The following is a 26,741-nucleotide window of genomic DNA, read 5'->3' as shown; positions in this document are numbered from 1 at the left end:
ATCCCAACCGTGAAGCAAGGAGGTGGCATCATCATGTTGTGAGGTTCCTTTGCTGCAGGAGGGACTGGTGCACTTCACAAAAGAGATGGCGTCATGAGGAGGAAAAGTACGTGGATATATTACATTTACATTTAAGTCATTTAGCAGACGCTCTTATCCAGAGCGACTTACAAATTGGTGCATTCACCTTATGACATCCAGTGGAACAGTCACTGCATCTAAATCTTAAAGGGGGGGGTGAGAGGGATTACTTATCCTATCCTAGGTATTCCTTAAAGAGGTGGGGTTTCAGGTGTCTCCGGAAGGTGGTGATTGACTCCGCTGTCCTGGCGTCGTGAGGGAGTTCGTTCCACCATTGGGGGGCCAGAGCAGCGAACAGTTTTGACTGGGCTGAGCGGGAACTGTACTTCCTTAGTGGTAGGGAGGCGAGCAGGCCAGAGGTGGATGAACGCAGTGCCCTTGTTTGGGTGTAGGGCCTGATCAGAGCGTGGAGGTACTGAGGTGCCGTTCCCCTCACAGCTCCGTAGGCAAGCACCATGGTCTTGTAGCAGATGCGAGCTTCAACTGGAAGCCAGTGGAGAGAACGGAGGAGCGGGGTGACGTGAGAGAACTTGGGAAGGTTGAACACCAGACGGGCTGCGGCATTCTGGATGAGTTGAAGGGGTTTAATGGCTCAGGACATCAGTCAGAAAGTTAAAGCTTGTGTCAGGATTTGGCCAGGGTTGTTCCGGTTTTTGGTCACTAGATGCCCCCTTTGTGCCTTTTGACCTTTTGTTTTCCCTTGATCCCCATTATTATTTGCACCTGTGCCTCGTTTCGACTGATTGTATTTAAACCCTTTGTTTTCCTCTGTTATTTGCTCTGTGTTTGTATGTTAGCACCCAGCCCTAGTACTCAGAGAACTCTTGTTGATCCCGGTGGACTCTCTTGTGGAATTCTGTTTTTTTTGTTGTTGTTTTTTTAGTATCTTTTGAGGCTTTTTGTGCTTTACCTTCCACCTTGTGGATTTACCGTTTTTGTCTTGGAGGATTACCTTTGTTCTTGTAGGATTCCTTTTGAGGTTGTGGAGTTACATGTTTTCCTGAAGAACTTAATTTTTTACTTCATTAAATACACCGTCTCAAGTACTGCTGTGTCTGCCTCATCTTCTGGGTTCTGCCGACTATTCGTGGCTCAGTTGGTTAAGTGACTGTTTCTCACTCCGGAGACCTGGGTTCGAAACCGGGTCCTGACAGCTTGGTCAGAAAATGGGTCTTCCATAAGGACAATGACCCCAAGCTTACTTCCAAAGTTGTGGTATTGGAGTGGCCATCACAAAGCCCTGACCTCAATCAAATAGCTATTTGTGGGCAGTACTGAAAAAGTGTGTGCGAGCAAGGAGGCCTACAAACCTGACTCAGTTACACCAACTCTGTTAGGAGGAATGGGCCAAAATACACCCAACTTATTGTTGGAAGCTTGTTGGAAGGCTTACCAACATTTTTTAAGTTAAACAATGTAAAGGCAATGCCACCAAATACTAATTGAGTGTATGTAAACTTCTGACCCACTGGGAATGTAATGAAAGATATAAAAGCTGAAATAAATAATTCTCTCTACTATTATTCTGACATTTCACATTCTTAAAATAAAGTGGTGATCCTAACTGGCTTAAGACAGGGAATTTTTACTTGGATTTAATGTCTGGAATTGTGAAAAAGTGAGTTTAAATCTATTTGGCTAAGGTGTATGTAAACTTCCGACTTCAACTGTATGTAGTTAGACTGGAAAAAACTATGTGAATTGATTGCATAATTGATTCATTCATGCCTCCATGGCTGTCTCTGAAATATGTACATAAAATATGTTGAATGTAATGATACTGAATTCAAAAGATCTGTCTGGATCAAGTGCCATTTAGTGACCTTGGGTAATAGCCCTTCTTTTTTTGGCTATGGTATGGTTCTGGTATTGAGTATCTTAGCTGGAGACAGATGATATATCGATTCACTGATATTATCAGCCAGGTAGTGCAAAACATATGGTTACTGTAGGTCAGAGTCGTTTCGGAATATACCAATGTTAAGTGTCTCTGTCCCTCTCTCTCTCCCTCTTCATCTCTTCTTTAAAAAGCAGCCATGTTGTTGTCATTCCGCTAAATACGTTTTTTGCAGATGCAAGGAGGTTACGACTGTTCAGAATGATGATACGAGGTCATGATTAATAAGTTTACTGTATATTGACGTGATAGCTAAAGACCTTTTAGAGTTTAATTCGGAAGATGGTAACTCTTTAAAGAACCGCTCTCGTGGTGCCCCAGATCCTAATGAGTTACTTGTTGAATAATTTAATCAGGTAAAATTAAACATAGTTAGTTAATTAGATAAATAGCAGTCTTTGAATTAATGTTAAAGTCAAATCACGACTCACATGGTAATTTCATTATTTCATAGTTTTGAGGTCTTCACTCTTATTCTAAAATGTAGAAAATAGTCCAAATAAAGAAAAACCCAGGAATGAGTAGGTGTGTCCAAACTTTTGACTCGTACTGTATAAACAACCGTGGACAGCCCAATTTACACACACACACACACACACACACACACACACACACACACACACACACACACACACACACACACACACACACACACACACACACACACACACACACACACACACACACACACACACACACACATAAAGAGATTGACACAGTAATAAAGTAATCTCTGCTCCAAAACAGGCCAGGAGCTAAGGAAACATGGAAGTTAGAAGTGATGTCATTATCGCCCCCAACCCACTCACACAGAGTCAAAACATAAATACACACACTGTCAGATTTGAAGGACATGATCTCGCTATATAGCCTTCAAATAGCCATTAAACTCTCTCACTCTAACCAATCCCCCCTCACAAACAGACACATGCACTCACCCAGACACACACATGCACCCCTATCCTCTATCCTTCAAACCGCCTCTCTTCTCCAATCACTGACAGGCGAGACAGCACACGCCAAACAGACCTACTGTTAATGTCAGTCAACAGGGATTCAAAAACACACACACACACACACAAGCATGCACACACACACTGTTTTGGAGAAAGTCTCAGTCACCAGTCTGATTCCCAGTCTCCTGCTCTCTCCACTCCAATAAGAAGCAGATACAGTAGGAGGGTAGTGTATTATAGCAGTAAGTTGAGATATCAAGCCAATAGAGGGAAGGACAATATTACATCAGTCAGAAGAGTTTCTACAGCCTTAGGGGGTCACCCACAACACGCAGAGAAACGGGGAGAGAATTCTGTTACAAACTGCCACATATTGTGAAACTTGGGGTGAGGGGAGGGGGGCAGAGGGGGACAAGTGGAGGGCAGCATAACGGGAGAAGACTGGGAGAGAGGCACCATTCTATTGCAGATATATCCTAGCATCATGTACTGCACATAAACATGCCTGTGCTGATCAAAAGGTGTAATTGCCTTGAGAGCTCTACATTTTTCATTTGACATTTAGGTAATTTACTAAACGCTCTTATCCTGAGAGACTGACAGAACCTTTTGTCTAGTCCCATCGATAATCACATCAAATCTAGAACACAGTAGAGTTTAATTATTGACTGAGAGATAATGCAAACCTTTTCAGGTCAAACACTTTACACCATTTCAGTTACACTCCAAACCCATAGTGTAGCCGATGTGAGAGTGCTAGTATCATCACCTTCTAAAAGTAATGCTGCTGTTTCAGTACCAACAGTTTCAGTCCATTTCGGTCCTCATGTTACAGTGCATGTTGTGTACCTTTCCGACCCAGACAGTTTGACTGAAGTTAAATCTGTCACACACACACACACACACACTCAGAAATCTTCTGCCGGTGTGTGTCTCCTCTTTAGTAGGTAACTCACGTCCCCTGTTACTATTTTTAGCTTCATTCACAGCAGCTTGTGGCACGAGACAGAGCTTCCATCTCCCTCCCAGCTCTCTTCTGCGTTTCTTCATCTCCCCCTCTCTGTCTCCCTCCAAACTATCCTTCCATCCATCTCTCCCTTTCTCCCTCCCTGTGCTCAATTGCCAAGTGTTTTCCAGAGAGGGAGGACCCAGCATAGCTCAGTGTGTGTGTGCTTGTGTGTAGGTGAACGCTACATGAGCAGCCTGCAAAGGAGAGGCTAGACAGAGCACCAGACAAAGTGATGCATGGTGCAGGAAAATGGAAAGAAAGAACAGACATTTGAGCCAGAAGAGAATACCCACATTGCAACCGGAACAAATGCTTGCTCGTTATTCAGTGGATTCTGCTAAGGAATCTTATCCAGGACAACTAGCTTATTCATTCTTAGAAAAACATCTCAGTCAGTTCCTTTCTCAGTGAATTCATACCACACAGTTTAGTAACTCATATGACTCATCTAAGATCATCTGCAGGGGCGGTGACCAAGGATTCCATTTTGCTTCATTTAGATCTCTTCTTTTTAAAACCAGACAACCTCATAGTGAATGGGTGAGTGTGTGGGAGGGACACACACTCACCCAAACTACTGTAAAGCAGGAAACACCATTTCCATAATTGTGCTTCAACTACTAGGCTTTGTTGCCTTTGCTGAACTATTGATTCAGCTTGACCCACTGGTCAGACATTTCCTAAATCTCCTAACGGTTAAGATAAATAAATAAATTAGGATAATGGAGAGCCCATACAACCAGAATGGGAGATGTAATAGTCACTTTGGCCTTGGGCTCATACAACACTGTACTGTTATAATGCCATCAGGCCTTCAGTGCTGTACTGTATATTCTGTAGTAGTAATGATGGGAACATTTTAACAGTTCCATATCGGGACACTATTTTTGATAATATATCTTATGGAATCCATTCGATGATACCATAATATTTTTTTTTTGCGCTACAGTAGTAGTCTGTACCTGCACCAAAACCCCAGTATTTTTCCTTCTTATCATGTTCTCAATTTTCTTTTTAAATAGGAAGCCAATTAGTTTCAAACACTTCGATTTCCATGACTGATCAAAACTCATTCTCGTGGCTTCCTCTAGTCCCTCTGAAGCAGACATATGGTGAGAAATATGTTTGGAGCATTGAATCGCAATAAAATCACAGTCTGAAATTGCAATTAATATGGAATTGTGAGAATTGTAATACATATTCTATCGCTACCTAAATATAGTGATCATATCGTGAGGTCCTTTGCAATTCTCAGCCCTATTTACGCTAAATAGAGTTCCAGGCCACCACCTTCCCATTAATAAGCATGCTATTACACATGACATACCACAACATGCCATAGGAGTAACATTTTATGTTAAACAATCACACCTGGGATAGAACTACTCTTGTGTAAAATATCCCCATGGCATGGGATACCTATTACATGAGTTACTATATAGAATTCTCACAAAAACAGAAATTATATTTTTCAACCAATCCAGTGCAGATTGATTTAAAAAGAGTTCAAAGTAGCACAAGGCTAATATATTCCATTAAACATGAATCACCTTTAGTTCAACCTTCTCCAACCTCTAAGGCCCCAAACAGCCCGGCAGTGGAGAGAGAGAGAGCGATGACGATGAGGGAATTCCCTGTCCTTAATGTTTTATTTCCCTCCGTCCTTTTCTCTCTTTCTCAATCCCTCCACCCATCTCTCAGTCTTCATTTCTCTTTTCTCTCTCTCTTTCGCTTTTCTCTCTCGGTCTCTCTGTCTATATATATCCTTCTATGTCAGCCTGCCAACTCAGGCTCTGAGTACGTCTGGCTGGTGAGAGAAGAGAGAGAAGAGGGGACATGGAAAATGGGCCTGAAACACATACAGCCTTATCATCTGGACATCTGCTTTGTCCCCTGCCACCTTCTGCCACACACACACACACACACGCACCCAGGCACATACACACGTGTACGCAGGTGCACACACATGCACACTAACACATGCACACATGTAAGATCCCACACACATGTACTCACACACACACAGTAGTTCAGAGAAGGGGTCCTTGAATAGCGAGGTACGAGAAATGCTTGAAGGGATTTGAACGGTGGTTCTGCAGTTATTTAGCCAGCCAACAACCAACAGTGGGAAGCAGGCAGGAAGCAGGCAGGAAGCAGGCAGGAAGCAGGCATGATAAAACAATTTATCGTTGAGCTAAACTAACTTTTCTCCCCAATTTCATGGTATCCAATCAATAGTTACAGTCTTGTCTAATCGCTGCAACTCCCGTACGGACGCGGGAGAGGCGAATGTCGAGAGCCACGCGTCCCCCGAAACACAACCCAACCTAGCCGCACTGCTTCTTGACACAACGCGCATCCAACCCGGGAAGCCAGCCACACCAATGTGTCTGAGGAAACACTGTACACCTGGTGACCTGGTCAGTGTGCACTGCGCCCAGGCCGCCACAGGAGTCGCTAGTGCACGATGAGACAAGGATATCCCTGCCAGCCAAACCCTCCCTAACTCGGGCGACGCAGGGCCAATTGTGTGTCGCATCATGGACCTCCCGGTCGCGGCCGGCTGTGACAGAGCCTGGGCTCGAACCCGATGTAGTACCTTAGACCACTGCGCCACCCGGAGGCCTAGCTAAACTAAATTGAGGTCAACTGTGAATGGTCCTAGTGCACCAAAACAAAGTGTCAAGGGGAGCCCGTTTGGATTTGGCTTCACACCAATCACATCAAAGGAAAAACCTCATTGACATAAAACATGTTTTTGTGTCATTGTCCTCTGGTGGCTAGCTAGATAAATTCAGCCCTTTCCTAAATTAATGATGGATGGAGATGGGTATTTGGATTTTATATGATTATAACGGTGATTCTGATCCAACCATAAATTCATACATTGTACCCCTGGCCTGAGAGGATAGAAATTCAATATAGAAAGCTGACGTTAACTAGCTCGCTCATAATTGTCCATACGAGAAATCCAGGTAGCCTTGTCTAGTACAACAACAACTAAAAGTGTGTACTGAATGACAGTCAGACAGATTTGGCAACATGAAAGACAGGAGCATGGCATTTTTACACACACACACACGTACATAAATCAGTACCATGGAACGCCACATGATATTTAACTAACGTTGATTAGAATAAATCATTTTTGGTATCTTTAAGATGTCACTGTATTAGACTAAGCATAGGCTCTAGAGTTGATTTGATGATGTTGAAATGTTGAAGTCGAAATGGTGCTGGAATATTGGAAGCAGCTCCTGTTTTCTATGCGGCTTGTGGTAATTGTCAATGGTTCTAGATCAATAGTTGTTCAGTAGTCTGAAAATGTCTGAAACATTGACTTGCTTGACCATGCTTTAGGTCATGTGACTGTTTGTTACAGGCAATATCTGCTTTGTGTACTTCACCAGTCAGATGTTGCTCTCCGGTTTTGTGATGAAACAATTGTGTGGCTGAATGTATTGTTCCCTGTGTGACTGTTATCTTTTTGTTGTTTCGGCCTTATTATATCACAGTGGCAAACTAAAGCAAATAACACAATTATCACAACACATAGGTTGTAATATGGCTTTTCCTGGCTTGGCTTCCTTAGTGATTTTACCTACGCACCGCCACTGTAGAGAGCCAGAGTCTGGGAGAACAGGTCTAGGATACCATTCAAAGCCTGGAACAGTCAAGCTTCATCCCAGGGGACATCCCTATGCCCAAGCCCCAGGAAAAACACCTCCACATGAGGCATGCATGCATGCACACACACACGCACACATACACACACACGCACACGCACAGATGACCGACACTCATACCAAATACACACACACACACACACAAAAGATATACGTTTGACAGTTCAGAGAGAATGTTCCTCTCTTCACAGTTTCAAGTTGTATTAGTCGTACACTTATTAGTCGTTCTCTCTGCTCGTTGAATTAACAATGTCACTCACAGCTCTTCTCTCCACCTTTACTTGTTCCCTTATACTTTTCTCTTCCACCCTCCATTTCCCCCTTCCTCCATCTCTAAGTGCCCAGTTGTCAAAGTCGGCTATAGCTGAGCTAATGAAGACATTTGAAGAGATTTATTAGCGATAGAGAAAGAGAGAGATAGAACAGAAGAGAGAGAAATATAGAATAGGGGAAAGAGAGAGAGAGAGAGAGAGAGCGAGATGGAGAGGAAGAGATGGAGAGGATGAGATGGAGAGGAAGAGATGGAGAGGAAGTGATGGAGAGGAAGAGAGGGTGCAAGCAATCCGAAGAGCAAATAGAGTAGGCGAGAGTGCATATACCGGAGAGAGAAAGGCAGTGAAGGCGAGAGAGAAAGAGGGACTGATAAAAACTGAAAGAAAACAGGGCTGCAGAGAGAGACGATAGGGAGAACAGAGAAAGGGAATAGAGGGAGAGAGAGATCCGACAGAAAGGTATAGAGAGAGAGGCACCAGGAGCTCTCTCTCTCAGTAACAGTAGCAGTCCAACAGTATGAGTGACGCTGTAACTCACCGTCTGTGCCAGGTCTGGTATTCCAATGCGGATCACCAGAGTGTTGCCCTGTGGCTCCTCCATGCCTCCTCCTGCACTGGGGCTCCGCTCCCGAGCGGGACGGAAAGAGAAAACACCGACAGAAACAGGAATGCCGCTGTCCTCTTCCTGTGAGCTGCCGCTGTCAGAGCTGGCCCCCTGGCTGCCGTTGGAGTGTGTGTAGGGGGGTGTGTGTGAGTGTGTGTGTGTGTGCTAGTCCTGCTGTGGAGAGTTGGGTGGCTCATGTTTGCCGGCTGCAGGGCGCAGAGGCATGCTCCGTGTAAGGGGCTCTCTCTGCGCTTGCTTTGTCCACACACACACACTGCTCTCACTCGCTGGCTCACGCTCTCGCTAGACACACACACCACTCGCACCGCACATCACTCACCTGGGAGAGAAAGACAGAGGGAGAGAGGTGTGGAAGGGGGAGTGAAAGGGAGATGGGGAGAGGGGAGGAAACGGGGGGCAACAGAGGATCAGAGGATGAAGGGAGGGAGAGAGGGGAGGAAACCATGTTAGATTTTGATAAGCAACGAAAGGATGTGTGACTGAAACTGAGATGAGATGAACAGATAACTGCAGAAAGGAATAGAAAATTACTTCATGGTGTAAAAATAATCTTACTCTGTATGATTTAGTAGAAGATAATACAAATGGCATACATAATTTGATATTCATTCATTAAATAGGAAGCAAACTTCTGAAATGGAGATTAAAATCAGTTCTTATTTTTGAGGAGGAGGTGCATTTCTGAGTGGATCCTTCAGTCACATTTAGGCCCAGCAAGAGACCCAGCAAACCAAAATTGGTTCTATGTTCTAAAAACACAAAAACTGTCCAGTTGTGCTGATGATTGTACAATGTTTGTATAAAACATTCTCCTGATGTTGCAAGAATGTTCCTAGAACACATTTAATCTGTTCTTTAAAGGTTCCCAGAATGTTTCATTATGTTGTGGAAACAGTCTGGCAAGCAAATTGTCATCACAACACAAAAACTGTTCAGTTGTGTGGATGATTCTAATATTTATTTTCACCTGATGTTACAAGAATGTTCTTAGGCCAGAACACAATTTTTCTGTTATTAAAAACTTACCAGAGTGTGTGTTTTTTAGGTTGTGGGAACATTGTGGGCATATGACAATATGCCCACAATATTCCCAAAACACTATAACTGCCCAGTTGTGCTGACATTCAGATAACATTTGTATCTGGGTGAAAAAAACATTCCTTTTATGTTGCAAGAATGTTGACACAACAGCCTTTCTGAGTTATATAGGTTCACATAATATTTAATTAGGTTGTGGGAACAGTGTGGATACATTACAAGAGATAGGTTCCCAAAACATAAAATATGCTCAGTTGGGATGACATTCATACAATGTTTAACTTATGTTGAACAGAACACTCCTACAGTGTTGCAAGACTGTTATTGTGATATTCATGAAGGTTGCACAGAACATTCCAACAATGTTGCACGTTTCTAAATGTCCAAATAAGTCTGTTTTTATGACCTTCATAGCATATTGTCTAATATGGTCTGAGTTAATGACGTGATGTTAGTCACAGGGTCTTTCTCAGTGTCAGATCGATGGCGGTACCCTGTGGGCGTTGACTTTCGATCCTCCCCCTACTCTGCCTCTCTCTCTGTTTGAACACTCTGCTCTGCCTCTCTCTGGTTGAACACTCTGCTCTGCCTCTCTCTCTGTTGGAGCACTCTGCTCTGCCTCTCTCTCTGTTTGAACACTCTGCTCTGCCTCTCTTTGGTTGCACACTCTGCTCTGCTTTTCTCTCTGCTGGAGCTCTCTGCTCTGCATCTCTCTCAGTTGGAGCTCTTTCCTCTGCCTCTCTCTCTCTGTTGGAGCACTCTGCTCTGCCTCTCTCTCTGTTGGAACACTCTGCTCTGCCTCTCTCTCTGTTGGAACACTCTGCTCTCCCTCTCTCTCTGTTGGAACACTCTGCTCTGCCTCTCTCTCTGTTGGAACACTCTGCTCTGCCTCTCTCTCTGTTGGAACACTCTGCTCTGCCTCTCTCTCTGTTCGAACACTCTGCTCTGCCTCTCTCTCTGTTCGAACACTCTGCTCTCCCTCTCTCTCTGTTCGAACACTCTGCTCTCCCTCTCTCTCTGTTCGAACACTCTGCACTGCCTCCCTTTCTGTTGGAACACTCTGCTCTGCCTCTCTTTCTGTTGGAACACTCTGCTCTGCCTCTCTCTCTGTTGGAACACTCTGCTCTGCCTCTCTCTCTGTTGGAACACTCTGCTCTGCCTCTCTCTCTGTTGGAACACTCTGCTCTGCCTCTCTCTCTGTTGGAACACTCTGCTCTGCCTCTCTCTCTGTTGGAACACTCTGCTCTGCCTCTCTCTCTGTTGGAACACTCTGCTCTGCCTCTCTCTCTGTTGGAACACTCTGCTCTGCCTCTCTCTCTGTTGGAACACTCTGCTCTGCCTCTCTCTCTCTGTTGGAACACTCTGCTCTGCCTCTCTCTCTCTGTTGGAACACTCTGCTCTGCCTCTCTCTCTGTTGGAACACTATGCACTGCCTCCCTCTCTGTTGGAACACTCTGCTCTGCCTCTCTCTCTCTGTTGGAACACTCTGCTCTGCCTCTCTCTCTGTTGGAACACTCTGCTCTGCCTCTCTCTCTGTTGGAGCACTCCGCTCTGCCTCTCTCTCTGTTGGAACACTATGCACTGCCTCTCTTTCTGTTGGAACACTATGCACTGCCTCCCTCTCTGTTGGAACACTCTGCTCTGCCTCTCTCTCTCTGTTGGAACACTCTGCTCTGCCTCTCTCTCTGTTTGAACACTCTGCCTCTCTCTCTGTTGGAGCACTCTGCTCTGCCTCTCTCTCTCTGTTGGAACACTCTGCTCTGCCTCTCTCTCTCTGTTGGAACACTCTGCTCTGCCTCTCTCTCTCTCTGTTGGAACACTCTGCTCTGCCTCTCTCTCTCTGTTGAAACACTCTGCTCTGCCCCTCTCTCTCTGTTGGAACACTCTGCTCTGCCTCTCTCTCTGTTGGAACACTCTGCTCTGCCTCTCTCTCTCTCTCTGTTGGAACACTCTGCTCTGCCTCTCTCTCTCTCTGTTGGAGCTCTCTGCTCTGCCTCTCTCTCTCTCTCTCTCTGTTGGAACAATGCTGTTTCTCTCTCTCTATTGGAGCTCTTTGCTCTGCCTCTCTCTCTCTGTTTGAACACTCTGCCTCTCTCTCTGTTTGAACACTCTGCTCTGCCTCTCTCTCGATTGGAACACCTCTGCTCTGCTCTGCCTCTCTCTCGGTTGAAGCACTCTGCTCTGCCTTGGCCCAGCTCAGCTCAGCTCAGCTCAGCTCAGCTCAGATAACATTATAATACTGTTATTTACTGTTATACTGTTATATTATAATACCTATGGTGTAGCACTAGTCATTATCTGACTGACACTCTCCAGCTATCTGTCTCTCTCTTACTCTAGATGAGAATGTGTACAGTATGTACATGTACATTTGTAAGGTGTGTAAATGTATGAACAGTATATGTCTATATACACTGAGTGTACAAAACAAACACATGCATTCCTAATATTGAGTTTACACCCCCTTTTGCCTTCAGAACAGCCTCAATTTATTGGGCATAGACTCTACAGTGTGAATGTGTTCCACAGGGATGATGTCAAGTTGGCTGGATGTCCTTTGGATGGTGGACCATTCTTGATACATAAGGGAAATGTGAAAAACCCAGCAGTGTTGCAGTTCTTGACACACTTAAAGGCACTTCAATATTTTGACATACCCATTCACCCTCTGAATGGCACACATACACAATCCATGTCTCAGTATCAAGGCTTAAAAATCTCCTACCCAGTATCAAGGCTTAAAAAGTCTCCTACCCTTCATTTACACAGATTGAGGTGGATTTAACAAGTGACATCAATAATGGATCATAGCTTTCACCTGGTCAGTCTATGTCATGGAAAGAGCCGTTCCTAATGTTTTGTACACTCAGTGAATAGGACTGTGTGTGTGAGCGTAAATATTGTCTGTGTCAGCCATCAGGGGCCTGATGAGGACATGGCTCCCTGATGCCCCTCCTCTTCACATCAACAACATATCTCTCTCCCTTCTCTCTTCCTACAGTAGTCATGTTCTTCATCACCAAGAAATAACATTCAGCATCCATATCTATCATCAGCTCTTTCCTAACTGTGTGTGCTCTGTAAAATTATTGGTATTAGCTGATCAAAGGATGTTTCTCCTGCTTCAGGTCTCTCTGGTTCCTCTCTGCAGTGTAGTGTGTGAAGTGTGTGTAGTGTGTGTTGTGTGTGTAGTGTGTGCGTGCATGTTTTCTCGCTGTGTATCGTCTCTTTGTACAGGAGTCTGTAGGAATCACACTGTATGTCATGAGAAGTTCATATGTAGCTGAAACACCAGCTTATTATTTCCCATAAGTGTCCTGCCCTGCAGAGAGCTTCACAGAGAGAGGAGGATTACAGAGAGCCTTGCTGCTGCTCTATGGTCCTGCCCTGCAGAGAGCTTCACAGGGAGAGGAGGATTACAGAGAGCCTTGCTGCTGCTCTATGGTCCTGCCCTGCAGAGAGCTTCACAGAGAGAGGAGGATTACAGAGAGCCTTGCTGCTGCTCTATGGTCCTGCCCTGCAGAGAGCTTCACAGAGAGAGGAGGATTACAGAGAGCCTTGCTGCTGCTCTATGGTCCTGCCCTGCAGAGAGCTTCACAGAGAGAGGAGGATTACAGAGAGCCTTGCTGCTGCTCTATGGTCCTGCCCTGCAGAGAGCTTCACAGAGAGGAGGATTACAGAGAGCCTTGCTGCTGCTCTATGGTCCTGCCCTGCAGAGAGCTTCACAGAGAGAGGAGGATTACAGAGAGCCTTGCTGCTGCTCTATGGTCCTGCCCTGCAGAGAGCTTCACAGAGAGAGGAGGATTACAGAGAGCCTTGCTGCTGCTCTATGGTCCTGCCCTGCAGAGAGCTTCACAGAGAGAGGAGGATTACAGAGAGCCTTGCTGCTGCTCTATGGTCCTGGCTGCACCATGGAGACGTCACACTGAAGAGGCAACTACAGGATGGAAACTAACCTCATTTTGGAACAAATGGAAAAAGGTGTCATGCCCCGCTTCGTCCTCAACTTTTCCTAAATAAGTTTATATAACACACTGTCAGTGTTAGAATCTTAATATCACAAACAGAACTGGAGTTAGAGCCTCTTTTAGGAGGGCATGGTTCTCTTGAATGGTCTTCCCCTGTTGCCCCTTCTTCTCCTGACAGTAGGGCCTGCTTTGCTCCTTCGCCCAACAATTGATAATGCAGTGCCCAATTGATAATCACCCTAATATTTCCTTAAAACTGAACCTAAACTATACGTAAACTCATTTCACACATAACAGATTAAATTTAAAAAATGAAGTATGGTGGGGAGAAACGGGGAGAATGTGTGAGCTGTTGAGTGAGGGGAAGCGAAAGATTCATTATGTAATCACCCGTTCTGAATGAAGAACAGGACCATTCTATTGTATTGATCCATTTGAATTATAATCTTAAAATGGTATCTACACTATATCAGCACCGAACCAGTCTATTCTGGCCTACTTGGAGCAGGCTACAAAGTGAGAGCTTGTGTAATTTTCCAAGCTGAATGCTTTCACTATCTATGTAAATATCCACACCAGGTTCTTTGACAACAAAGAACAAGTAAATATTTATACAAAGTAAGTCAGGGGCGACGGTTGTCAGTTATGACGGTGAGTGGTGGGGCTTGTTGTCTCAGGATGGTAAGTTGGTGGTTGAAGATATCCCTCTAGTGGTGTGGGGGCTGTGCTTTGGCAAAGTGGGTGGGGTTATATCCTTCCTGTTTAGCCCTGTCCGGGGGTGTCCTCGGATGGGGCCACAGTGTCTCCTGTCCCCTCCTGTCTCAGCCTCCAGTATTTATGCTGCAGTAGTTTGTGTCGGGGGGCTAGGGTCAGTTTGTTATATCTGGAGTACTTCTCCTGTCCTATTCGGTGTCCTGTGTGAATCTAAGTGTGTGTTCTCTAATTCTCTCCTTCTTTCTTTCTCTCTCTCGGAGGACCTGAGCCCTAGGACCATGCCCCAGGACTACCTGACATGATGACTCCTTGCTGTCCCCAGTCCACCTGGCCATGCTGCTGCTCCAGTTTCAACTGACCTGAGCCCTAGGACCATGCCCCAGGACTACCTGACATGATGACTCCTTGCTGTCCCCAGTCCACCTGGCCATGCTGCTGCTCCAGTTTCAACTGTTCTGCCTTACTATTATTCGACCATGCTGGTCATTTATGAACATTTGAACATCTTGGCCATGTTCTGTTATAATCTCTACCCGGCACAGCCAGAAGAGGACGGGCCACCCCACATATGCTCTCTCTAATTCTCTCTTTCTTTCTCTCTCTCGGAGGACCTGAGCCCTAGGACCGTGCCCCAGGACTACCTGACATGATGACTCCTTGCTGTCCCTGGTCCACCTGACTGTGCTGCTGCTCCAGTTTCAACTGACCTGAGCCCTAGGACCATGCCCCAGGACTACCTGACATGATGACTCCTTGCTGTCCCCAGTCCACCTGGCCATGCTGCTGCTCCAGTTTCAACTGTTCTGCCTTACTATTATTCGACCATGCTGGTCATTTATGAACATTTGAACATCTTGGCCATGTTCTGTTATAATCTCCACCCGGCACAGCCAGAAGAGGACGGGTCACCCCACATATGCTCTCTCTAATTCTCTCTTTCTTTCTTTCTCTCTCTCGGAGGACCTGAGCCCTAGGACCGTGCCCCAGGACTACCTGACATGATGACTCCTTGCTGTCCCTGGTCCACCTGACTGTGCTGCTGCTCCAGTTTCAACTGTTCTGCCTTGTTATTATTCGAGCATGCTGGTCATTTACGAACATTTGAACATCTTGGCCATGTTCTGTTATAAATTCCACACGGCACAGCCAGAAGAGGACTGGCCACCCCACATAGCCTGGTTCCTCTCTAGGTTTCTTCCTAGCTTTTGGCCTTTCTAGGGAGTTTTTCCTAGCCACCGTGCTTCTATACCTGCATTGCTTGCTGTTTGGGGTTTTAGGCTGGGTTTCTGTACAGCACTTTGAGATATCAGCTGATGTACGAAGGGCTATAAAAATAAATTTGATTTGATTTGATTTTGATTTGTGGAACCTTAGATTGAAATGTCTGGCCAGCACCATGGACAAAGTTAGATGGGAGCTCCCTCCCTCTATGCAAAATAAGTCACCTGCTGTAACGTTCGTCGTCTTCCTCTAATCAGGAGTAAGAGAGTTCGGACCAATTTGCAGTCTGGTAAGTGTCCATTTTAACTGAACACTACAAAAATACAAAATAACAAAGTGAAACAAACGAAACGGTCCCGTGTGATAACAAACACTAACACGTTACAGAATCACCCACCACCAAAGGACTAAGCAGCGTGGTAACGGGCAGCAGCAGCAGTGATCTCAGGACTCCTGGACATGGGAGGAGATCCTGGACGGCAAAGGATCCTGGGCACAGGCTGGTGAATATCCCCGCCCAAGGCAGGGCTGGAGGCAGCGAAAGCTGAGAGGCAGCGGTATGAGGAGGCAGCCTGGCAGCACAGCTGGAAGCCTGAGAGGCAGCCCCAAAAATGTATTGGGTGGAGGCACACGGGGAGTGTGGCTAAGTCAGGTAGGAGACCTGAGCCAACTACCCGTGCTTACCGTGGAGAGAGAGGGATCGGGCAGGCACCGTGTTATGCCATGAGGCGCACGGTGTTCCCGGTGCGCAGGCATAGCCCGGTGCGGTACATAGCAGCACCTCGTATCGGCCAGGCTAGAGTGGGCATCGAGCCAGGTGCCATGAAGCCGGCTCAGCGCATCTGGTCTCCAATGCGTCTCCTCGGGCCGGGGTACATGGCACCAGCCCTACGCATGGTGTCCCCGGTTCGCCAGCACAACCCAGTGCGGGATACTCCATCTCGCTGCACTGGCCTGGCTATGGGGAGCATTCAGCCATGTAGAGTTGGGCAGGCTCGGTGCTCGAGACCTGCAGTGTGCTTCCACGGTCCGGTCTATCCAGTGCCGCCTCCACGCACCAGCCCTCCGGTGGCAGCCCCCCGCACCAGGCTGTCTCTCCGTCTCCTCCCTACAGAGTCTCCCGTCTGTCCTGAGCTGCCAGAGTCCCCCATCTGTCCTGAGCTGCCAGAGCCGCCAGTCAGCCAGGAGCTGCCAGAGCCGCCAGTCAGCTGAGCTGCCGGAGTCTCCCGCCTTTCGGGACCCGTGGCTTGGGCCCCTGTCCGAGGTCGGCGGTGAGGGTCATCGCAATAAAGAGGCCACGGAGGCGGGTAAAGAGGCGGAGAAGGACTATGGTGGAGTGGGGTCCACGTCCCGCGCCAGACCCGCCACCGCGGACAGACTCCCACCCAGACCCTCCCCTATAGGTTTAGGTTTTGCGGCCGGAGTCTGCACCTTTGGGGGGGGGGGGGTACTGTCACGTTCTGACCTTAGTTATTTTATCTTGTCTTTGTTTTAGTATGGTCAGGGCGTGGGTTGGGTGGGTTGTCTTTGTTCCTTTTTCTATGTTTTGGGATTTCTGTATTTGGCCTGGTATGGTTCTCAGTCAGAGGCAGCTGTTTATCATTGTGCCTGATTGAGAACCATATTTAGGTAGCCCGGTTTCACTTTTGAGTTGTGGGTGATTATTTTCTGTGTTTTTTACCACACGGGACTGGTTCATTTGTTTCAGTTTGTCATTTTGTATTTTTTGTAGTGTTCAGTTTGTCTTATCAAAATGGACACTTACCACGCTGCAAATTGGTCCGACCTCTCTTACTCCTCATCCGAGGAAGACGACGAACATTACACCTGCACAGCAGTTGTACTCCACAAAGGTGCTGAAAAATGACAAGACGAACAAATAAGGATTTAGATGTTACCCAAGTCCTTCATAAACACAACCAAATTAGTATTTTTGCAATAGCATATATGAAATATTTTAAGTACACTGTTAGAATGTTGCATTCAGAATGACTGCTCCTCAGCTTGATAGGGGGTCCATTGAGGGCCAGCGGTTCTAGTGTTAAAATAAAATGATGTGGGTTAAGGAAGGCAACTTTTCCTCAGTGGTGTTTATTTGCAGTGATTTTTGCAAAGTACAGTACATGTGTGAAGTGTTAGCAGAAAACACTAACTTGGTAACACTAAATTTCACCTTCCATAATTCATTCTGGACATAACCATTCATTGCTACGTATGACAGATGTTGCCTTGGGGATGTTCTTAACAAGAAGTTAGTTAGTTTAGATAGAAGCACTGTTGTCAGTGGGACACCATGTCTCATAACATGTGTCTTATCGTGCATGACAACATGATGGCATCTAAAGTTCAATGAACTTCGAAGCTTTGAAACCATAATACATGATATACAGTTGGTCCGTAGAGTCAGTGTCAGAGGCAGCTCTGTTCCCCAGGCGTCAGTTATCCAGACCCCACAGTGTGTCGGCGGGGTGCTGCTGCTCACATTTCGCTGCTCTCTGCTGGTCGATCTGCCGGTGTAATCTCGTTAACGGTGGGGCGGCAGCACGGAAGGTAGCCTACCAGTAGGTAATACACCGGGGGACTTAGCAGATCAGTCAGCCGTGCACTTCAGGTGGTGAGAGAAAGAGGCTCTGTGCAACCTCCCCTTGGCTTTTTCTCGCATCCACATCCTGAGGTAAATTCTGCTGAATCTCATCATTCCCCTCATGATCAGGGACTGATTCAGACCAGGGACACCAGGTGAGTGGATTCTCTAGCCAATCAGTGGCAATAATCACTTAATTTCTGGACTTTCAGGCTATACTGCCCATATGCTGTCTATTTTCTGCATTTGGATAATAATCTGACTAACTCTTCTTCCCTATTTGCAGGGGAATGTTCTCCAAAGTGCTTGGGCTGGAGCAGTAGGATGTCCAGACAGTACACAATAGAGACTAGTCAAAAGGATTTCACCCTCCTTGCATCATACTATACTCATATTTAGTGCAGTAGCTGCCAAGAGCATTTTTTGAGAAACATTGGGGGAACAACACGTGTGTTTGATAGTGAGAGGAGAAGATAAATGTCAGCAGTAGACAGTGGGATCATACACTATGACTTGGACAGGGGGAGGCATTGGGGAGCATAACAAATACCCGGAATAAGTCATTGAAGATGGGGTGGTGTTGAGTTGTTGAAACCGTACATTGACTAGCCTACTGTACATGTTAGCTGTAGCGGAAATACATTAAGGCTACGCTAAGGACTTTTGGAAGTATAAGAGTCATTTGACTGCAGTCAACATTCTCCCCAGCACAATGTTCCACAACATCATGAGGAATTTTAAACATACCAAACACACCCTGCCTCAACCCCCAGAACTATAGCCCTACCTCCTGCCCCCTCTCTTTCTCTCATCCCCTATCTATATCTCTCTCACACCCTCTCCCTCCTTCCCTCTCTCTCCAGCCCTGTGAAAACAAAGTTAATTATTTATGGCGGTGCCGAGTGGAGTGGGGTGAGGAAGCAGCGCAATGTATGCACTCTAAGATGTCTCCTTGGCCCCAGAGGGCCTTCCTACTGAGGGGATTATAGGAGAGTCAGAGCATGACAACTGGCCCTTCTCTGCCGACAGTCCCAACACAGCCCCAACACAGCCTTAAGACAACCAATAGCATAGCCTTAACTCACCCCTAACACCGCCCTAACACACCCCTCAACAAAGCCTTAACACCAGTGGAGGCTGGCTGAGGGAGGACGACTCATAATAATGTCTGGAGCAGAGTCATTCCAGCCATTACCACGAGCTCCTTCTCCCCAATTAAGGTTCCACCAACCTCCTGTGCCTAACACAGCCCTAACACATCCTTAACATAGCCCTAACATAGCCCTAACATAGCCCTAACATAGCCCTAACATAGCCCTTAACTCAGCCCCAACACAGCCCTACACAGACCTAACACATGCCCAAAACAACCTTAACACAGCCATAACACCAACATAGCCCTAACACAGACCCAACACAAACACAGCCCTAACACAGACCCAACACAACCCTAACACACCCTAACACAGCCCCAACACAGCCCTGACACAGCCCTAACACCAACACAGCCCCAACACAACCCCAACACCAACACAGCCCTATCACAGACCCAACACAACCCCAATACAACCCTAATACAGCCCTAACACCAACATAGCCCTAACACAGACCGAACACAACCCCAAAACAACCTTAACACAGCCCCAACACAAACACAGCCCTAACACAACCCCAACACAACCCTAACACATCCCTAACACCAACACAACCATAACACAGCCCTAACACAGCCCCAACACAAACACAGCCCTAACACAAACCCAAACACAGCCCCAAGACAAACACAACCCTAACATAGTCCTATGTTATCCCTGCCTTGCATTGAGATATTTGGGATGGAGGGAAGGGAGATGGGGTGTTGGATGGAATAGATGAGAGAAAGAGGAGGAATGAGTGAGGAAGGGAAAGATGGGAGAGAGAGAGACAGAAAGAAGTGTAGAAGAGAGAAAATTGTGACAGTGACTGTTTTTTGACAGCCCTTGCAGTCATTTAGCATGTGGACTGACGAGTGAATGTGTTTACGCCTCCCCTAAGAGCCTGCTTCACACTGCTCTCCGCTGGTCTCCAACAGATGTTACATACTTCAGGCACACATACAGGTCACCTAGGGTCACATTAACCCACTGGACCAACTTTAGCTTATCCCTAGGCTAATAGGCCCGGATACCATGATATGCATGTCAGAGCAGTTTTAATGCAATGATATCACCATACAGTGCTATCTGAAGATGTCCACAATGAGATTAACTGTGGATGAGCACAGCACAAGTATAATCTGAACACACTTCAGGCTATTTACTATGAAATTATATTGTGTTGTTTGTAGCTACATCCCTAGTCCTGTGTTATTGTATGTACTTGGCTACACCATGACTGTAAAAACCATTGATCGCTAAATCCGGAGAAATGAGGGACCATCTAAAACAAGTTGGTCACAAAATCCTGCTAAAACGACCATCTAAGGTCTCCAGAGTGGCGCAGGGATCTAAGGCACTGTGTTACTACAGATTCTGGTTCAATACCGGGCTGTGTCGCAGACAACCACGACCGGGAGACCCATGAGGCAGTTCACAATTGGCCCAGTGACTCCTGTGGTGGGCTGGGTGCATGCACCCTGACACGGTAGCCAGGTGTACAGTGTTTCCACTGACACATTGGTACGGCTAGCTTCCTGGTTAAATGAACATTGTGTCAAGAAGCTGTGCGTCTTGGCGGGTCATGTTTTGGAGGACTCACGGCTCTCGACCTTCGCCTCTCTTGAGTCCGTACGGGAGTTGCAGGGAGGGGACAAGACTGTGACTACCAATTGGGGTAGAAAAGAAGCACAATGTAAAAATGGTTGGCTGGTATGCCCTCACTGAGCGGTTGGCTGTCCGGTTAGAAGAACATGATGTTCAGGTCCATCACTTTACTCTGGATAGTCACCCTCAGACACAGCTGTTTCCATTTGAAGATATTTAAAAGACTCTGGTAATCTGAATGACTTGGAATCTTATTGTTGTAGTTATTTTGATGCATGCACAACATTCAGACATTAAATCTTACTGTCGACAATAAAAAGTCCTCCGAAATATCAGTCTTATCCGTTCGGACAAAGATTGCACTTTGACCGAATGGGTGGGTGCAGTGTCCAGATGCAGTGTCCAAGCACTCTGATTGGTTGGGAATGGCAGGGCTATAATAGGTGAGGATTACTAAGGTAGACTGAGCAGCATGGCAAATCCTACCCAGCAGGACAAGCCGGGCTTAGGGGCCGCCCCGCTAAGGAGGTACACAGAGACGCAGAGATAGCCCTGGGCTGCCCCATGGAATGGCACTAGGGCACCCTCTTACTCAGCTGGTGCATGGCAGCTGGGCCGCATCCTTAGACGCTGAGTACAATGCCGGAGGCTGGCCATGGCTGAAGCAGGTGGCTCACCTACTGCGACGGAGAAATTGGCCGCGGCTGAGGCTGGTGACTTTTTCACCACTGCTGAGTGCGATGGCTCCCACGGTGGAGCATGTGAGGACGCCTGGGCGGGATCAACAGGTATCAACAGGTATCTGGAGGGCTGCTGGGCCCCAGAGACAAGGTCAGGTGGTCTCCCACGTGGAAAGGGCTGAGGGTCATCCAAGGCAGGAGGTGGGCGGCCCCCCAGAACTATAGAGAGCAGGCCCCCCGGGACAGGGAGCTGAGGGCCTAGTAGGGTAGGGGACTTGGAACCCCTTACTAAATCTGAAGACCGCAAGCCAGGTATGGTGGGGGGCTGAAAACCTAGCGGAACAGGGAAAATATAGACTTGTGCTAGTAAAGGCAAATAGGTGGAGGATGAGGACTTTCTAACTGCACACGTAAAGTAAATAACTATGAGTCAAGCGGGACGGGAGACCCAGTACATAGAACTAGGGCCGGTGGTTTGCAATGTAGCACTGAGGGAGCTGACTGCTTGCCAACTGAGGCTGGAGGCTGACAATAAATTCAGGGCAGATTCTGCAGACCTAGTGGGGCTGACTAAAGCTGGAGACAGTGAAACTAGAACGGCTGAAGGCTGGGAGCCTAGTGCTAATCATTTTAGGCTTGACAGGGAGAACATCACTGGACCTGACAGGGAAACTGACTCTGGACCTGACAGGGATAACGACTCTGGACCTGACAGGGAAACTGTCTCTGAATCTGACAGGGAGAACGAATCTGAACCTGACAGGGAGAACGACGCTGAACCTGACGAGGCAAAATTACTCTGAACTTGACAGGGAAACTAACTCTGGACCTGTCAGGGAAACTGATGCTTGACTTGGGGAATAGTAGAGCTCTGGACCTACTAGAGAAATGGGTACCTTTGAGCCTAACAGTGCAGGAGCCTGATGAACCACCTGGGCTAGGGACTGAGGGCCAACAAATTCTGGTGACAACAGAACTATTGCAGCTTGAGACCAATGACCTAGTGCTAGGGACTGAGGGCAGACAAGGGCTGAGGACTGAGAACCTAGCACAGGTAACTTGTGGCATAGCAGGGTAGGAGCCTCTAAGCCTGGTGGGCTAAGGAGCTGTGGGCTATGTCTGGAGACTGCAAGCTTAGTACAGCAAACTTGGGGCCTAGTAAGGCAGGAGGCGTGATAGGCAACTGGTAGGATGGGCAACTGGCTAACAAATAAGGCAGGGGGCTTCTATCTGAGCAGAGCTGGAGATGGAAGACCTGCAGACAGGGCAGTCTATGTATGGCTTAGCTTGGCACGGGGCTCTAAGCCTGGTGGGCTAGGACATTGCATACCCAATAAGGAGGAGGTCTGCGGTCCATGAAGAGCAGGATGTACTAGACATACTTAAAGGTTAGGACATACTTGGCCTACTGGGAAGGAAAGGAACTCTAAACCTGACCCTACCGGGCAGGAAGGGAACTATGACCTTACAAGGAAGGAAGGGAACTCTGACTGTACTGGGAAAGAAGGAAACTGTAACCCTACCAGGAAGGAAGGGAATTCTAAACCTACCATGAAGGCAGGATACACTCTACTTACTTGAGGGGCAGGACACTCAAAGCCTGGATACTTTACACCTGCCAGGTAGGCCAGAAACTGTAACTCTGACCCTACCGGAAATGAAGGGAACTCTGACCCTACCAGAAAGGAAGTGAACTGGACAACTAAATCAGGGGAGACATCAGGGGTAACTTCTGGTGTGTCACCCAGGGTGATATCTGGCATGTACCCTGAGGACCTTCGGGGCCTGAACTATCATGGTGCTAGCAGGGACTCAGGGACTCCAGGCTGTGACTAGAGAAACCCCAACGTCTGGGCTGTACGTCTGCAGTAGCTGTAGGCTGTGTCTCCATCTGGCCTGGAGCATGGCTGGTAGTCTCTTAGATGAGAGACGTGTGTAGGGCCTCACTACTCATCTTCATCAGGTACATGAGAGATTCATGTGGTGGTGTGGGCTGAGGTGGGTAGTGACAGGTGTCTCAAACCTCTTAGTGATGCAGGACAACTAGTCTGCATCCTGGGGTGTGGAAACAACTCCTTTTCTAGATACGTCAACAACTCAACTATAGCAGATCAGAATCCGTCTCGAAGGACCATGTAAAAACTATTGGTCTGTAAATCCAGAGAAATTGTGGATCATGTAAACAAAACTGTTGGTTACTAAATCCGGCTAGAAGGTCCATGTAAAAACAATTAGCTAGGATGCCCTCACCCGTCTGAGCAGTCGTTTGTGAATGCCCTCACTATATACTTATAACTGATTGGTTTGGTTCTACCCACTATAGTGCTGTCTGGTTAAAACATGATGTTCAGGCCAATAACTGCACTCTTGATATTCTCACTCACTCACACACACACACACACACACACACACACACACACACACACACACACACACACACACACACACACACACACACACACACACACACACACACACACACACACACACACACACACACACACACACACACACACACACACACACACACACACATCTTCTCCCTTCAGACAAAGATAACACTCTGACCGGAATGGGTGGATGCAGTGTCCAGATGCACATTTCAAAGCACTCTGATTTGTTAGGAATGGCAGGGCTATGATGGGTGAGGGATAATTTAGGTAGGCTGAGCAGCTAAACTAAAGTGACTTAAGGGAAACTAAAGGGAATGTGAGGGGAAGGAGAGGAGCAGAACAGCCTTTATTACAATGACATTTAACAGAGGGGTATGTATTGTGGTATGCATAATCCCTAGTTGACCTGTAGCAGCACGATCCAAAATTAAATCTAGAATCAGCTTCCTATTTCGCAACAAAGCATCCTTCTGGTCCTTCTGTAGCTCAGTTGGTAGAGCATGGTGCACGCCAAGTGGGTTCATTCCATACGTAGAATGTATGCACACATGACTGTAAGTCGCTTTGGATAAAAGCGTCTGCTAAATGGCATATATTATTATTATATTATTATTATTATATTAAACCTACCCTCGTAAAACTGACCATCCTACCGATCCTCGTCTTCGGCGATGTCAGTTACAAAATAGCCTCCAACACTCTACTCAACAAATTGGATGCTGTCTATCACAGTGCCATCCGTTTTGTCACCAAAGCCGGATATACTACCCACCACTGCGAACTGTACGCTCTCGTTGGCTGGCCCTCGCTTCACTCTCGTCGCCAAACCCACTGGCTCCAGGTCATCTACAAGTCTCTGCTAGGTCAGGCCCCGCCTTATCTCAGCTCACTGGTCACAGTAGCAGCACCCACCCATAGCACGTGCGCCAGCAGGTATATCTCACGGGTCACCCCCAAAGCCAAATCAGCCTTTGGCCGCCTTTCCTTCCAGTTCTCTGCTGACAATGACTGGAACGAACTGCAAAAATCACTGAAGCTGGAGACTCATATCTCCCTCACTAGCTTTAAGCACCAGCTGTCAGAGCAGCTCACAGATCACTGCACCTGTACATAGTCAATCTGTAAACAGCCCATCCAACTACCTCATCCCCACACTGTAATTATTTATTTATCTTGCTCCTTTGCACCCCAGTATCTCAACTTGCACATTCATCTTCTGCACATCTACCATTCCAGTGTTTAATTGCTATATTGTAATTACTTCGCCACCATAGCCTATTTATTGCCTTAACTCCCTTATCCTACCTCATTTGCATTCACTGTATATAGACATTTATTTTGTTTTCCTTTTTTTCTACTGTATTATTGATTGTATGTTTGTTTAGTCCATGTGTAACTCTGTGTTGTTGTATGTGTCGAACTGCTACGCTTTATCTTGGCCAGGTTGCAGTTGCAAATGATAACTTGTTCTCAACTTGCCTACCTGGTTAAATAAAGGTGAAATAAAAAATACAATCAATAAAATGATAAGGTGATTTATTGTAAATCACAGGCAATCATTCTTATTTTTATTCTCAGTGTTAAACATCGAGTGTGTCAAGTGATGTCAAGGACAAGGCAGCCCCTTCCATATCATGCACCAGTGTGTTCCAATGAACTGGGATCCATGCACTGCATGGTGATTTAGGCCATGCCTCATCACCAGCCTAAAAACTAAACACCAAGCATGGAGCCCCAGAGATAATCTGAAAGAAGATGCTTGTATCTGTGTTTTATTCTCATTTAAGCCTAGGGATTTTTATGGGGAAGGCTGTAAATGGTTGGAAAGCGTCAAGCGCAGAGTGATGACGTGTCGAGGGGTTTAAGCTGTGTGCTGCAGTGCAGTGAGATATGGATCAACTAATACATAGTACTTAAGTGGTCTGAATTCTCCACTTCAACTGATCCTTCAGGACAGCGAGAGAGAGAGAGAGAGAGAGAGAGAGAGAGAGAGAGAGAGAGAGAGAGAGAGAGAGAGAGAGAGAGAGAGAGAGAGAGAGAGAGAGAGAGAGAGAGAGAGAGAGAGAGAGAGAGAGAGAGAGAGAGAGAGAGAGAGAGAGAGAGAGAGAGAGAGAGAGAGAGAGAAAGAGATAGAGAATTAACGATAGAGTATTAAAGATAGAGTATTACATAACAATTATTGGATTCAAACACAAGACAGTGAGGGTAAAGTTATACCTATATCCCTGTTCCTTCAATACCTTCTAGGTAAGGTCGATGCTACCATAACACAAGAGTGAATAAGGTAGGGTTATTCTTAGGGCCGGGACGATACCAGTAACACGTTACTTGTTAGTATCGTAGAAAGGAAACAAAACACGAAGCAGACTTAACTTCTTTATGAAACCAACCCTAATGTTGGAAACAAACATCATTATGCTGTCACCCAGAGTCACATGTATTTACAGTAATGTCCATGCTATAGCACACAACATTTTACACACAGCAGGTTTTTAAAGGTCCAAAGAGTTTGGTCTGCTCCACGTTTAAATAACTGCCATGGAAAAAATATTACGATACTTTGCATCATCACGGCCCTAGTTATTCCGCAGGGCAGAAGAATGGTACTGAAAGAACAGATGGTGCTGAAAACCATGTATGTGGATATCACACTATCTGTTGACCCGGAGTGGATTACAGAGAGATAGAACTCCTATAGTTTACACGCACATACACACACACATATCACATATTCTGGATCTTGTAGAGCATGGTTAGCCTGTGGAGGGGACCCTTGTCTGATGGTAAGACCAGGCAATTGACTAAACAATCTCTCTGTAATCCGTGTCAATGGTGAAAGCTAAGCAAACTCGGACACACACACACACACATATTGG

The sequence above is a fragment of the Oncorhynchus gorbuscha genome, linkage group LG02 (genome assembly GCF_021184085.1).
Source record: "Oncorhynchus gorbuscha isolate QuinsamMale2020 ecotype Even-year linkage group LG02, OgorEven_v1.0, whole genome shotgun sequence".
NCBI classification, from domain to species: Eukaryota; Metazoa; Chordata; class Actinopteri; order Salmoniformes; family Salmonidae; genus Oncorhynchus; species Oncorhynchus gorbuscha.
This window is presented reverse-complemented; position numbering follows the sequence as displayed.